The sequence below is a fragment of the Miniopterus schreibersii genome (assembly GCF_964146895.1).
Source record: "Miniopterus schreibersii genome assembly, chromosome: 12".
NCBI classification, from domain to species: Eukaryota; Metazoa; Chordata; class Mammalia; order Chiroptera; family Miniopteridae; genus Miniopterus; species Miniopterus schreibersii.
This window is the reverse complement of record NC_138112.1, coordinates 62604849-62619136: the sequence shown is the minus strand read 5'-3', so window position 1 is coordinate 62619136 and position 14288 is coordinate 62604849. Positions and strand designations below refer to the sequence as shown.

General features: G+C 52.0%; 1 long non-coding RNA gene across 5 annotated transcripts in view; it reads right to left on the bottom strand.

The window, feature by feature from the left end:
- LOC308565711 overlaps nt 1–14288 on the bottom strand; it is a 124635-nt gene that overhangs the window by 34319 nt on the left and 76028 nt on the right. For 3 of the 5 annotated variants that reach the window (XR_014000067.1, XR_014000068.1, XR_014000069.1), the window contains exon 3: nt 10090–10425. This is a non-coding gene — a long non-coding RNA (uncharacterized lncRNA). Of the gene's footprint in view, nt 1–1728; nt 1773–4199; nt 4268–10089; nt 10426–14288 lie in introns of all 5 variants that reach the window. The other 2 variants (XR_014000066.1, XR_014000070.1) reach the window with 2 other exon arrangements.

The window sequence follows — 14288 nt, the reverse complement described above, 5'->3', positions numbered from 1 at the left end:
TGGCCTGCAGGGAGGAGGGGAGATTGTCCACGTTGAAGGGGTTCAGAATAGGTTTCCTAAGGTGCTACTCTGACATGAGGATCACTGCATCCCACAACTCCAAGGGCAGCATTTTCATGTGTAGAATGTGGACTGTATAATATAGTGTGTGGGGGGGGGGATGGTAGTGAGGAAGCAGCCCCTCCAGGGGATTTGCTTACCCCAGGTCTTTAGGTCCCACTTTAGAGGCAGAAGGGTTGTTTCTTTTGAGAAAGGAGCCTGGAGCAGGCCCATCAACAAGTAATTCAGAGGGAGGGGCTTGATAACCATCTTGGGAGGAGGCATGAGTTGTCCCTAGGGGTGAAGGCCAGGCAAACAGAGCCACTGTCCCAGCCTAGAGGAAGGCCACAGCTTAGTGTGCAAAGAGGAAGATAGAGAGTTTAAAGAGTTCAGCCATCTCCAAGAAGCCTCTGGGGTTTGGGTGGCCCCTCCTCTTCCCCTCCATGGCAGGGCTGCTATCATCAGCCAGAAAAGGTCACTATGGCCAGTGTCACCAACCTGGCCAGGGCTCAGGGACCCCCTGTGGCACATTGCTAGCTGATGGTGCCAATTTGGCCCCAAATCACTTTATAGGCTGCCCAAGGCCCTTTGTACTGCAGTTTATTTTAATAAGGGAGCTTGAGTGTGGAGGCTACTGGGGCCTGCTGCCAGCCCCAGCCCTGCAAGTTCAAGGGCCCAGGGCCCCCTCTTGCTCTCATTTAATTGTTTCCTGTTGTTTAGTTTTAATTGTTAGAAATTGTCTTTGGAGCCAGTCCTCTTTCTGGTAGCTCCAGGGCGGGTCAGAAGGAGGGAGAATTTGGCTGCCTGGGGGTAGGAGAGGGATAGCTGACCACTGGCCTGTTTTTCTGCTTCCCTTGGGAATCTGTCCACATCCTGGCTCAGTTGGGGTCCAGGGCAAGGCAAATTATGACGTGTCAGTACTTCAGTTTAGACCCGTGGTGAGCTGGCCTGGAGAATATTTGGTTAGCAGACTGCTTGGGTTCTAATTCTGGTTTTGCTGCTTTCATTGTGGGTGATTTTGGAAAGTTACCTAGCCTTTCTGTGCCTTTCTTTCCTTGTCTGTGAAGTAGGGATACGAATACTCAGAAGGCTTTTGTGAATCTTTTCCCCAAACTTTAGCCTGGTGTGGTGCCCCAGCTACCCAGGGAGGCACTCGGCCACCTCCTCTGGGACACCAGCTACTGCCCACTGGCTGGAGTGTCCTGCTGCTTGGCCTCACTTGGACATGGTCCTGGTCACCATCGGGAGTTCTCTCTCCAGCATCCAAGCCACACCCTCCTGATTCTGCCCCACTTAGTCTCTCATCCTGCCCTTGGTCTCATTCGAAATCACCTCCACCCTTGTGTCACCATAATGCAGTGCTGGACTGTTTTACATACAATAGTTCACCAATCCTCCAAATACCCCCCAAAGCTGCTATTATCACCTCATGTGCAAAGGAGGAAACTGAGGCCCAGTAAGCAAAAGTGACTTGCTCAAGGTCACACAGCTCATATGAGGTGAGGAGGGATTTGAACTTCTGTCTACCTGCAAATAGGCAGGATTCTGACAGGTGCGGCTGGGGAGAGGAAGCGTCTGGAGGGGAGACCCAAGAAGGGTGTGGGCAGGTGGTGAGGGACCAGTGTGGCCCCAGTGCAGGAAGAGCAAGGGAGAAAAAAGCAGGAAGGAGCCTGGGGTCGTGGGACGCACCTTTTTCTGTGTATCGCAGGCAGCTTGAAATGGTTGAGAAACTTCTGGGAAAAAGTAAGGTGAAAGATGAAACCCTGGAGAGGAACCCCAGGATACTGGGTTAAGGAGACAGCCCCGCCCACCTTTGGCCAGGTTTTCTGGGTGATGGCAGTGGTGAGAGAATCCAGTCATTTTGGTGGGTGGCCCTTGGCCCACAGACTCAATATGTAGTTACTGATGGTATGACCAAGAGAAAAGAGCACTGGATTAGGAGTCAGGATAGACCTTGGCTTAAATCTTTAGACTGCCAAATCTGTGTGACCTTAGGTAAGCAGCTTAACCTCTCTGTGCCTCAGTTTCCCCTGCTACGAAATGGGAACAGTGACACCCACCTTGCAGGGCTGGGTTGAGTCCTAGGTGACAGGCAGCAGTCAGCACAGCTTTTTGCCTGTCCTAAGGCTTTTCAGTGGTGGCTGTTTTCATGGTTTGTCCTGACCCCACCTTGAGCTCCAGTGTATTTGGACAGAGCCCTGCGCCTCTCTGCATATCCGTTTCCTGGTCTATGAAAATGGGGAGGTGGGACAAGTTGACCCGGACAGTCCTTCCAGCCAGGATGGATGACTTTAGGTGGGGCCACCCTTCCCCTGGAGCTGCAGGAATGTGGACAGGGAGCTGCTTGGGGCCAAAAGGGTTTCCTGCGGTGACCTGTTCCCCCGGCAAGCAGAATGAGGGGACTGATTTGTCCTGGGCCTGAGGGGATGCAAACTGGAGCAACAGGAAGAAGGTGCTCTGGGGAAAAGGAACTGGCCAAGTGGAGGCCACGTTCACCTCCAAGCTAGGAAGCAAGCAGGGCAGGAAGGCCTGGCTGCTCCAGCCCCTACTTACGGCCAGTGTCCAGGGATGACTGTCAAGTAGAACCGGGCAGGGAATTGTGTCAGCCTCTGTGGAACCCCAGGACTCCTTGGGCATGTTTCATAAATAGCCAGGACCTGTTAGCTCTGGCCATGAGGTCAGGACACTGCCCATTTTTCCCTGCTTTTGAAATCAGAGAGCTGGAGAGGGACCGCTGGGAGCAATTTACCAAAACCACAGGCCCTGGGCTCTGTAGCCCTGCTCGGCTGACATCTCACATCTACCACTCTGGTGTTGCGTGACCTTATGCAGTTTCCTTAGCCTATCTGAGCCTCAGTTTTTGCATCGGTAAAATGGGTTTAATTATAGTAACTTCTCTGCAGAGGGCTGTGATATACACAGAAGAGTGGCTGGAACATGCAAGAGCTTAATAAACATGAGCTAAGTGGTCTTACCCCCTCCTTACCTCACCTGTGAAATGGTGGTTCCTGCCTCGTTGCACAGATGAGAAAACCGAGGCTAGAGATGGGAACGAGTGCCCGAGGACATGGAGCTTATAAGGTAGTGGAGCAGGAGGGGGGACCCAGGCCTGGCTGACTCCCAGGTCTGAGACTCACCCCTCACCTAGCCTTACCCCTGCGACAGGTCCCAGGGGTGCTGAGCAGAGGTGAGGAGGGGGAGAATTCTTTTTCCCTCAAATACTTTCAGTGGAGCTGAGAGAGGCTCTCAGAGTCCTGGCTGGCTGTCCTGGGGATGTTCTGGGGTTAGGGTATCTGCCCAGTCACCTTTTCTCTTTTTTTTATGACAGTTTTTCCTATTTCCTGAGCCCTGTCCTACATCAGCAACCATACTAGGCATGACACCACATCAACTCATTTAATCTTCACAACAGCCCTATGGGGTTGGTGCTATTTTTCCATATTTCAGTTGAGAAAACAGAGAGATTAGTTTTTTGCCCCAAGCCACACAGCAGATCAGAGCTAGAAGGGCTGGGACCAGAGACCTCTGCCCTTCTGCTTTTCAGCCAGCTGTAGTACCAGGGGATGCTCACAGCCAGTTATGTACATGCCCTATGCCTCAGTTTCTCCATCTGTAAATGGGAGTGATGAAGACTGTACCTATATATTTTCTAGGACTATTGGGAGATCCACTTGGTTAATGTACAGAAAAAAACATTTGGGACAGTGTCGGACTCAGAGTGAGTTTTCCATAAGTAAAAATTAGCTCTTTCAGCTGCTTTCCTCTACAATCACTCCCAACTATTCACCATATAATTAATGATGATTATCTTATCTCTTGGGAATGAAATAGACACACCATGACTGTGAAGCCAGTTATACTAGGTCTGCTTGCCCTTCCTGGGGAGATAAGGGCTGAATAGGCCGAAACCCACGTGGCGATCTCTAAATACTGTTCAGGAAGAAGAATTTTGGAGCAGGAGGAAAACTCTTGGCCTAAGTTTGCTGATATCCCAAACTATTTTCCTCCTTGTTTATTTTTAAAATTTCTAAATCAGGGACTTCATGGAGAAGGGGACCAGGGCTGGGCATTGTGGGTCCCTGGCATGATCCTTGGCCAGAGTGGCCTCAGCAAAGACCCACTGAATGAACCCGCGAGTGAGAGCTGATTCCTGAACTCACCTGAGGAGGAGGGGCCTCACAGGTGACAGGTCTAGTGTCCCTCTCTTGAAAGAGGCAGGAGTCCCGGCCTAGAGAGGGGAAGTGACTTACGTAAGGTTGGATACAAATCTATGGGCATTGGAACTGCAGGCTCCCTGCTCACCCCTCATGACCTTAACATTGACAGGACGCCTCACTTGGCCTGGCAAGGACACAGCGTAACAAGGGGAGAGAGGGTGGTTCCCATCCTCATGGGTCTCACCACTCAGCTGGCTCAGGGTTGAGCTGCCTGGTAGATTGGAAAATGGAGCCAAGAGACCTGGTTCTAGTCTCAGCTCTGCCACTTTCTAGTTCTGAACATTGGGGGGCTCACAGAAAGGGAATGAGCATCAACAGAAACGTGGGGCCCTCCCGCATTTGTATGGCCTCTCAGAGTTTACTGAGAGCATCCACAGCGTCATCTCCATCAACCCCCCTCTCACAGGGCTGTGGCAGGGGAAGGGACATAGAAAACCTGCATCTTCCACGTTCCAGCTCTTGGCTCCTTCTCTGGCTCCATCTCTGGTCCCGTGTATCAGCTATCACCATAATAATGCTGTGAAACAAACCATCCCCAAACTCAGTGACTTCTAGCAATAAGCATTTATTCTCACATGTGTGGGCCTGCAGGTTCTTCTGATCTAGGATGGGCTCAGCTGGGCGCTCTGTCACAGACTGCGGGTTGGGCTCAAGCTCATTCAGGTTCAAATATGTTCTATGACCCCAGCCAAAGGGCAACAGCCTCCCGGGGGAACCTCTCCTTATAGATACCACCAGAGTGCAAGGGAGCAGGTCAAGTCATGGAAGCACTTTTCAAGCCCCTGTTCTGCCATGTCTGCTAATATTTCGTGCTCAGAGCAAGACCCTCAGCCAAGCCCACCTTCGGTATGCAAGAGGTATACCCTGTGCACAGTGGGAAGAGGAGGGGCATAAATATCTGCTGAATAATAACCCAATCTACCAGGCTGGAAGGCCCCCAACTTGAATTTACAAGTATGGAGAGGCCCATTTTGGCCACTACTGTCTCGCAGGACCCCTTTGCCCTCCAGAGTTCAAATGCACAGTGCCCAGGCCAGGGACAGGGGCTGCAGACCGGGTGAGCCCTGATCCCTGGGCAAATCCTTGTCCCCCTTGGCTTTTTTGCTGTTTACCTGCAATGTTCTCCAAGGCCCCTTCTAAGGGCTCTGCCAGTCCCTGGCCCTTCCTCCCTGTGTGTCCCGCCCCCCAGCCCCCCCAATGCAGCTGGAGCCTGTGGAACAGAACGACAAGCCCCGTGCCACGCTCAGCCGGCTGGCACTTCGGCTCACAAACACCTCTCCCTGAGAAGAGAAGCGCATCGAATTTCCACGCTGTGAAAACGGTTGGCGTCTCGCACCCAGGCAGCCCCCGCTGCGGGGCAGCCAGCTGCTTCCATGGTGGGACAAAGGCGGGAAGAAATTCAGATTAGGAGCAGCCACTCTTCTCCCTGGGCATAGGGGCTGGCGGGTGAGAGGGGCCGGGGAAAGGCAGGTGGCCAGGCCACCCCCACCCCAGACCTCAGTGTCCTCGTCTGTGAAATGAGCGTGGGTTTTGGAAGGCCCTTTCTAGCTCTCAAGCCATATGGCTCTAAATGGACCTGCCTTTGTTCAAAGACTGATTTTGGTATCTCAAACATACATATCCAATTCGCAGGCCCTGTCCTTCCCTCCCCTTCTCTGACCCTAGACATATGCGATTGGCAACATCACCTCCTCCAGCCTGCTGCAGGGCTTGCTCTCCCTGTGGCTAGCTGGCTGCCGAGGCTGGCGGTGCCTTCCTGGAGCTTGACACAGGCCACAGGCAGGGACACATGGGGTCTTCATTGCCTGAAAGGCACCCATCATGGGGGCCAGCTCCAGAGGGCTCAGCCAACCCTTCGAAAAGAAGGTCACTCTGTTCCCAGACAGAGTGTCCCTGATAACCCCCGAGGAAGCTCCATGTGCCCTCGAAGGCCTTCTGAGCGCACAAAGCCAGGCTGGGCCGGGGTAACCCGGGGGGGGGGGGGGGTAAGGTGGAACTGCGGGCAAGAGTTCTCTCGGGAGACTGGCACCTCTTCTCATGGTCCTTCACCCCTTTTGACAAAGGTAACGGAGTTAGTGGGTAACAATTTCCAGCCGGGATGTGAGAAAAGAAGGCTCCAGCCCCATCTGACCTCAGCCTGTTGGCTCCGTGCCCTCTGGGGACTCACAAATGTCAGTGGCCCCCGAGCTTGGTCCCTAAGCATCACCCTCTGCATGTTCTTTGCACACACCCATCCAACCCCCTGACGTCGGGGACCAGAGCTATAAGCTGATCCCTGCTGCCCTCTCTTCTGAGGTCCCAGATTGTCCCTTATGAAAATTTGGGGTGCTGTTACCACCCCCAGTTTTAAAAGGGCAAGAGAGGGAGCAGCTGCCAGAACCTGAGAGAGCTGTACAAAGGGAGCCTGCCTACGTAAGGGAGGCAGAGAGGGAGTAAGTACCCTGCTCACTCTCCTCCCTCCCCTCTGCTCTCCTGCCCCATTGATGGAACCAGCCAGAAGCTAATGGGCAGGGACCAGAGAGCCTGCAGATGCCGCCCAGGCAGCCAGCCTCCCAGGTTACAGAGCAGGGCAGGCAGAGGGGCAGGATGTGGGTCTGGAGGTGCAAACAGAGATGCCCAGCTCAGGGGTGCTGAGGAAGGAAGAAGTCATCAAGATATGCTAAGTGTGTTATCCTATCTCTCCATCCACCTTTGGGCTTTCTCCTCCGTGGGCATCAGGATCAGGGCCTGGGAACTCTCAGGGCTTTGGATTAAGACAGACCAGGAGCTGAATCCTAACTCTGCACTTCACAGGCTATGTGACCTTGAGCAAGTTACCTCCTTACACCTCAGTGTTCTCACCTGTAAAATGGGAACAAGAGCAGCTAACTGAAAGCACTTTTGGGGAGTGAATGAGAAAATGTACAGACTGTGCTTGAAACATAATAAGTGCTCAATAAATGGATCTCATTTTTATTCAGATTTGTCTGTTCTTTATCTTTTGGTTGAACCTCTGGGTTGGTCTCTGTCCCCAGTCTCAGCCCCCCTCATTCACCCTCCACACTGCCCCCAGGATGTTTCCCCTAAGACCCTGGTCAGATTATGTCATAGTCTTCCTTGAAAACCACTCATGGGTCCCCTCTGCCCAGAGAATAAAGTTCAGGTTCTTTAGTGTAACAACCAAAGCCAATCAGCATCCAGTCTTAATCCTCCTGACCAGACCCTGCCAATTCCTCCCTCAGTTTCCTCGCCTAAGTGACACTGATCTATTCTGTCCCCACTGTCCTCAAATAGCCTGTAGGTTTCCAAGCCTTGGCCAATGCTGTACTCCCCACCTGGATGTCCCTTCTCTTTCTGTCCCACAGATGGGACTCAAATGCCTTGTCTTCCATGGAAGTTCCCTCACCACATCTACATGTGACTGTCCCAGCATGTTTCTTATGCCTCCATGTGGCACTTATTCCATTTTGCCTACTAGCAGAAGCAGTCGTGGCATGTCTGTCCCTCAACAGCATTTTGAGCATTTTGAAGGCCAGTCTTGTGGCACCCATGTCTGGCTCTTTGCCATCCCTAAGCCAGTGCCAGACATGGCTGAGAGCCTACTGTGTGCCAAGGTGATCCATATGGATCCACACTGATCTTCAGAGGATGCTCACAGGCCTGGGCATCGCTATGCTTTTTTACTAATAAGGAAACTGAGGGAAGCTTTGGCCTTGGCCACTTGGCTAGTATGTGGAGAAGCAGGCTCTGGACCAGAGGTATCTGGGCTCTGACATCTGTACTGTCCCACTCCCTGTGGAATTATTGAAAAATGGACCAATGAATGAATGAATGAGTGAATGAATGAATATAAGATGGCAATAGCAACATGCCATAGAGGATAACAGCCAAAAAAAGATTTGGGTTCAAGTCCAACACTTTTGACCTTGGAGCAGTTGTTTCTCTTCTCTGAGCAGAAAGCAAGTGCTCAGGAAATGTTCCTTCCCGCCCTTCCCAACCCCCCAACACACTGTCTTCTGACACAATCCGTTTTCCTGGTCCTGTCGATGAATCAGGCTGGGTTCCAGGCAGGTGGGGACTTCCAGTAGGGAGCGAAGAACCACATGGCTGAGAGTGATGCTGCGTGGGGAGGCCGCAGCCTGTGGGGAGCCCAGACAGTTGCTGACACTGCCCTGCAAGCCAGTGTGGGAAACACTTCAAAGAGTGGATCAGCCTAGCTCTTGGCTGGACAGCCTAGCTCTCCCAGTAAAGACTGGAGCTTTACAAGGAGCCCCAAAGGGGCCCACTGCTGCTGCTCCCCTGAGGGTGGGCTTTGTCGAAGGAGTCTTTGCTGGAAGGTGCTGGGCAGCCCAGAAGTCTGCACCTGGGACTTAGCCCGGAGCATGCATGGCCTGGGTTTGGCCTGAGTGTCCAATGGCTGGGCAGCATCTCAATAACAGAGCAAGACTGCCCTTTACCCTTCTCTGAGAGAGGTACCATGGACCGGAGCCATAAATCAGCCACTTTAATTCTCATCAGGGACAAATTTGGCAAAGAGATTGCTGGCTCCAGGGTGAATGGGCTGAGGGGTCAAAGAGCAAAGCTGGTTAAAATGGTGTCCTGCCCTGAGGCCCGCAAGTGCCTGCTCACTTGCCCTGTGGAATGTTCCGATTAATGACAGGAGACAATGGGAGAAGTTATGTTAGTATGTGAGTCTCCAGCACCTATAGTACTCAAGCCTCAACATGCATGACAGCCAGCAGTAAAGAGGTGGGACCTCCAGACCAAAGGATTGATTCGTTCATTCATTCATTCATTCATTCATTCATTCATTCATTCATTCATTCATTCCTTTATCTGCTGGAATACTCGGCCCTGAAATCTTTGCATGGCTGACTCCTCAATATTCAGGCCTCCTCGGCGGCTGCCCTAACTATCCTTTCGAATGGAGCCCCTCCCCCTCTATCCTACCATGACACTGTTACCTTTTTGTGTTTTATTTCCCTCACAACACTTTCCAGTAACTCAAGTTCTCTTGTTTATTTCTTGGTTTCCTGGTTTGTGGTCCACCATGCCCACTGGAAGTAAGTTCCTTGAAAGGAAGGATCTTGCCTTCCTGTCTGCTGCTGTGTCCCCAAGTGCCTGGCGCTATGCCTGGTCCACAGTGGCCCTTCATCCATCCAACATTTTTCAAAACCTCCCCCAGTTGTCAGGTCAGTGCTGGGGCCCAACCATGGCCTATTTGCTGCCCTCAGGAGAGTTTAACAAATGGGGAAAGGGATGTGTGTTAACCATGTGTTGCTGATGCTTTGACATCTGGGGTGTTGACCCCCAAGAGACTGCTTCTCCCAGGCCGGCTGATTCCTTGAGAGTGAACACTTTGCCTGTGAACGTGCCTCTTACATGCAAACCAATCAACTAGAGACCAAACCCCAAACACCGCATTTGTCCCTCTATGGGGCACTCTCACTCTGGGCTGCTATCCACCTGTCCTAATCACCCCAGGGCCAGGTACCAGGCAACTAGGGACAGGCCCTAGTCCCCAAAGACCCTGAAGTTATTGAGACTGGCCCGCTTACCCTGCTTTGCCCATTCTTCCCACAGAAACCACAATAAAGGCTCCTGCCCGTGTTTTTCTCCTGCTCCCTCTGCCTCCTGACTGACCCTGGTGCTTCCCCGTGTAGCCCCCATGCATGGTGTGCCCCTTTCTCTTGGCAACTGTGAGTAAAAAACTATTTTTTCAATGGTAGTCATCGCCTGGTCTGTTGGCCTTACCATATCTGAATAATAGTAAAACCTACATTTTAAATCAGGCCACAAGAGTGAAGGCAGGCCCAAGGTGCTCAGGTGACACGCGGAGGGGCATGTAACTCACATTGGGTGTCCGCAGGAGCTTGTATCCAAGTTGCATCAGCTGAATCGGGGAGGTGGTGGGCCTTCTAAGCCAAGGGCATGGCTCAGGCAGAGGTTTACAGCAAAGAAGGGGATGGAACTTTCTGGTAATTCACATGGTCCCACGTGGCTGGAGCAGAGTTGAGAGGAGCCACAGGACAAGAGGCTGGAGGGAGATGGGGAAAATCTTGGATGACTTTGAATGAAGCTGGGTTTGCTTTGGAGCAGGCCACAGGCACACAGGGAGCTGTGGATGGGGCCCATCAGATGCGTGATCCCTGTATTTTTTTTCCAGGCCGGAGTCCACTTGGTTGCTGTCCTGTGTGGAACGAGGGACATCATCAGTCCCTGATTCCCACTCGCTCAGCTCCACCCAGGCCCACGCCAGACCTCAGCACTCCCAACTTGCCCTTTGTTGAGTCACTCAAACAGCTGCTGTTCCTGCTGGGGGCCCCAAACTGAGTCACTTCTGCCCATGTTCTCCCATTCCCATTCTCCCCACCCACAGCATCCAAGGGTGGAGGACAATGGTCTAATTTGGTAGCTGATGGAATCATCACTGCACGTGGCACCCAGGGGGTCAAATCCTTTGGGATTCTGACTCCAGTACCAATTTGCTGAAAGAAACTGGAGTGGGGAGCAAGGCCATGTGGAAGGGGTGACAGTTGTGGATGTGGCTCAGCCTGGGTCCTCAGAGGCCTGATCTAATTGGCATGTCCATCTTCCTCTCCTGTTGTCTCCTTAGGAGCCTGGCCTTGCTCCAGAAACAAAGACAGAGGCCCCCTTGCATTGGCCTGGAGGGAGCCCAGAAGGCATGGAAGGAGGCCCAGAGCCAAAGGAGAAACCCCCATGGCTGAGCGCCTTCAAGCCAGGATCCCTACGAGTGAGGAAACAGATCTAACACTTGACTGTCCGCAGCCTTGGCTTGAAGAAAATAACACAGGCTCTCTGGAGAGGTCGCTTATGGCATTTGCTCCATTCATTCATTCATTCATTCATTCATTCATTCAACCAATATTTTTCCAGGGCCTACTGTGATGTTCTAGGCGCCAGGCATACAGCAGTGAACAAACATCCTGAATCTCTGTCACCAGGGAGTTTAAATTCCATCAGGGGAGTTAGCCAATAAGTGAACAAGGAAATAAATATAATGTCATAAGGAATAAACATTAGGGAGCAAAATGAGTCGGTTTTTAAAAAAAAAAGGAAATGAAGGAAGGGGAGGGCTTAGAGAGGAGAGTGTCAGCTCTGACAGGGAGAAGAATTTACATTTTAATATGACCCATGAGCAGCCGGGTGGAAAAGCTGTGCCAAGTGTCATGGAGAACGAAGAGAGGGCTAGGAGTCACTTCCCTTCTCATGGCATGTGTGGCCTGGCCAAGAGGGTGGTTCTTGCCCAAATATAATGGTTACCATTTAGTGGGAACATGTTAGGTGCCAGTCCATTACATGGGTAATTTCATTTAATCTCCACAGAAATTCTTTGGTGTAAATATTATTATTTCCCCCCATTTCATGGGTGAGTAAACTGAGGCCTGGACCCATCAAGTCACTTGCTCAGGATCACATAGCAGGTGCACAGTGGGGTTTCAGCCATTCAGCATCTAACAGTCTGACAGCTGGGGCAAGGGGCTTAACCATAGCCCCACAGCTGTGGCACAAACACATGAGGCTTTACCCAGTTGGCAATGGGGATGGGGCCACTGAAGGGGTTTGAGTAGAAGATTTAACTCAAAGGAAAGGCAGGAGAATAAATTTGCAATGATAGGGAAACTCAATGAGAAGAAAGACATGAGATGGGCTTGAGAGAGGCAGGCCACCATGTCCGAACTGGCAGAGCTTATGGTTAAAGGCATGGACCCTTGACCCTCACTGCTTGGATTTGGTTCCAGCTCTGCCACTGTAGAGGGCTCTATTAGTGCCCTGCCCTGGCCCCTTTGATTGCACTGGCCTGACTCCCAACTCTGAGCACCAGCATTGCTTTGCTGAGAAATCAGCTGCTGGAGCCCACTCCACCTGCCAGGGACTCAATGCCCCCAGGAATAACTCTCAGCTATGGACTAAAAGAGTCGGGGTATCAATACCCCAGCTCCCAAGCATTTCCCAGAGCTCCCCGGAGGGACCGAGCTCCAGTTCTCATATTGGTAACTTGTTTGATAACACACTCCTCACTGGTCGCCTCACCTTCTCTGTCTTACTTCCTTAGTCCCCTAACCAGGGTTCCCTGAACTCACTGCCCAAATATACTTCTTGCACTTGTAAGTAAGGGTTGGTTTCTGGGAAATCCGTTTTCAGCTGTAAGGCTTGGGGAGACTTATTTCACCTTTCTATGCCTCAGTTTCCTCATCTATCAAATGGGAATGATGTTGACAAATAATTCACCCAATGGTCACTATGACAGGGAATTGAGTTCATAACCACAAAGAACTTAGTAGCTTGCCTGTAGTAAGTTCTTAGCAAATGTCTGCCAAGATTGTTTCAAAACAGAAGGCAGATGAAAGAAAGAGGCTGGTTGTAAGAAGGGAGAGGGGAACAGATGCATGAGAGTTGGCAGCTGAGCAGGGAAGAGAAAGAACCAGGACACAGCCAAGTTTGAGCCTGGAGAGCGAAGAGAGAAGTGCAATTTACAGCATTCGGTGGCCAGGAGGAGGAGCTGGGCTTGGGGAGAGGCGGTGAGCGCAATTTTAGAGCCAGAGTGTTTTCAGGTGCCAGACAGCCATGTGCAGACATCTAGCAGGCAGGTGAGTCAGTGGGGCTGAGCCAGGGAGAGGGCAAGTATGGCAGCCACATGCATTTGGGGGTTACTTGGAGGGGAAGGAGTGTTGTGGCTATGGAGTTGGGTGGGGAGCAGGTCGGGGTAGATCAAGCAGAGGTGAAGGTGGTGAGGAGGGGGAAGATTGGAGAGGCCGGGTCCTCTAGGGAGCGGGAGGTGGGGAGGACATGGGAACCAGTCCATAGGTAACGTGCAGGGGAGGGGAAGTCCTCTTCCTGAAATTCTGAAATGATGGGCATTTCTGAGACTAGAATCATGGCGAGCCTGTATCTTGAGTCTGGTTGCCTAGAAGAAGAGTCTGAGGTCGGGATTTAGTGCACGATTGATTGGGAAAGAAGGGGAGCGAGGGAAGAGGGATTGGCAGGGCAAGTCTCAGCTGGAGCCTCGCTCAGCCTAATCCCACAGGGAATTCCGCAGCGCAAACTAAACCACGGGCACGGGGGCTGGCCTCTTGCGCTCACGGGGGCTGGCCTCTTGCACTCACATGTCTCTCAGCTGTTGGCTCCTGCTGGGTCAAGGGCGAGTCTCCAGCCCAGGGAACAATCTGTGCTCCATTAGCAGACAATACAGTAACTGAGGAACTGGGCATAGGCCCCAGAAAGGGATGGAGTGGGGTGCCACCGACACCAGCAACAACCTGGAGAAAGTCTCGCTCAGCCAGGCCCATCCTGGCCTGACTGACAGACCTCTTACGGACTAACAACTATGTATCGTTCTCACCTGGAGCCAACAGGAGACTCACCTTGGCGGAGAGGGGAAGCAGGATTCCCTGACTGTTCTTGCTTTCTATCAAGAGAAGGAGGCTGACATCTGATCTTCACTCAGATAGCTGGGCTAAGAGGGGGCCCTGTGCACCCAGATACCTTACCCCTGGCGCTCCCTGAGCCCTGGCTACTCAGGCCAAGCCCTGAGCTAAGGGCTCTGCATGCACCGTCTAATGATCCACGAGAAAGGTGCTCGATTCCCCCTTTCACAGAGCAAAAAGCTGAGGCTTCCTTGCTCGAGATCAAGCAGTTAAGAGAGAATGGAATTGAACTCAAGTTTCTCTGAAGTCAGAGCCCAAGTTCTTAACCTCTTCCTTGCCTCACCACTTGGTATGTTGGGGGGTAATGAAGGCTTTAAATTGTATTTTACTTGGCAGGATACACAGGGGCAGCTATCCTGAGTCCCCAGAAACTATCGCTCAATTGCATTCACTGCACCCCACCCCAGTCCTGATATTTTAAAAGAAGCAAGAAAAGGAAAGAAAAAATATTTTACCGTGAACCCTCCAGACTGAGGACCCACACACCTGATCAATGTTGAATTGAGATGCTACCCACAGGTGCCACCCCACCCAACCCCAGAGAGGACCCTTGGGTTCAGCTGGGTCCCCAGAGGCAGGCCATGGTCTGTGTGCAGACCTCACT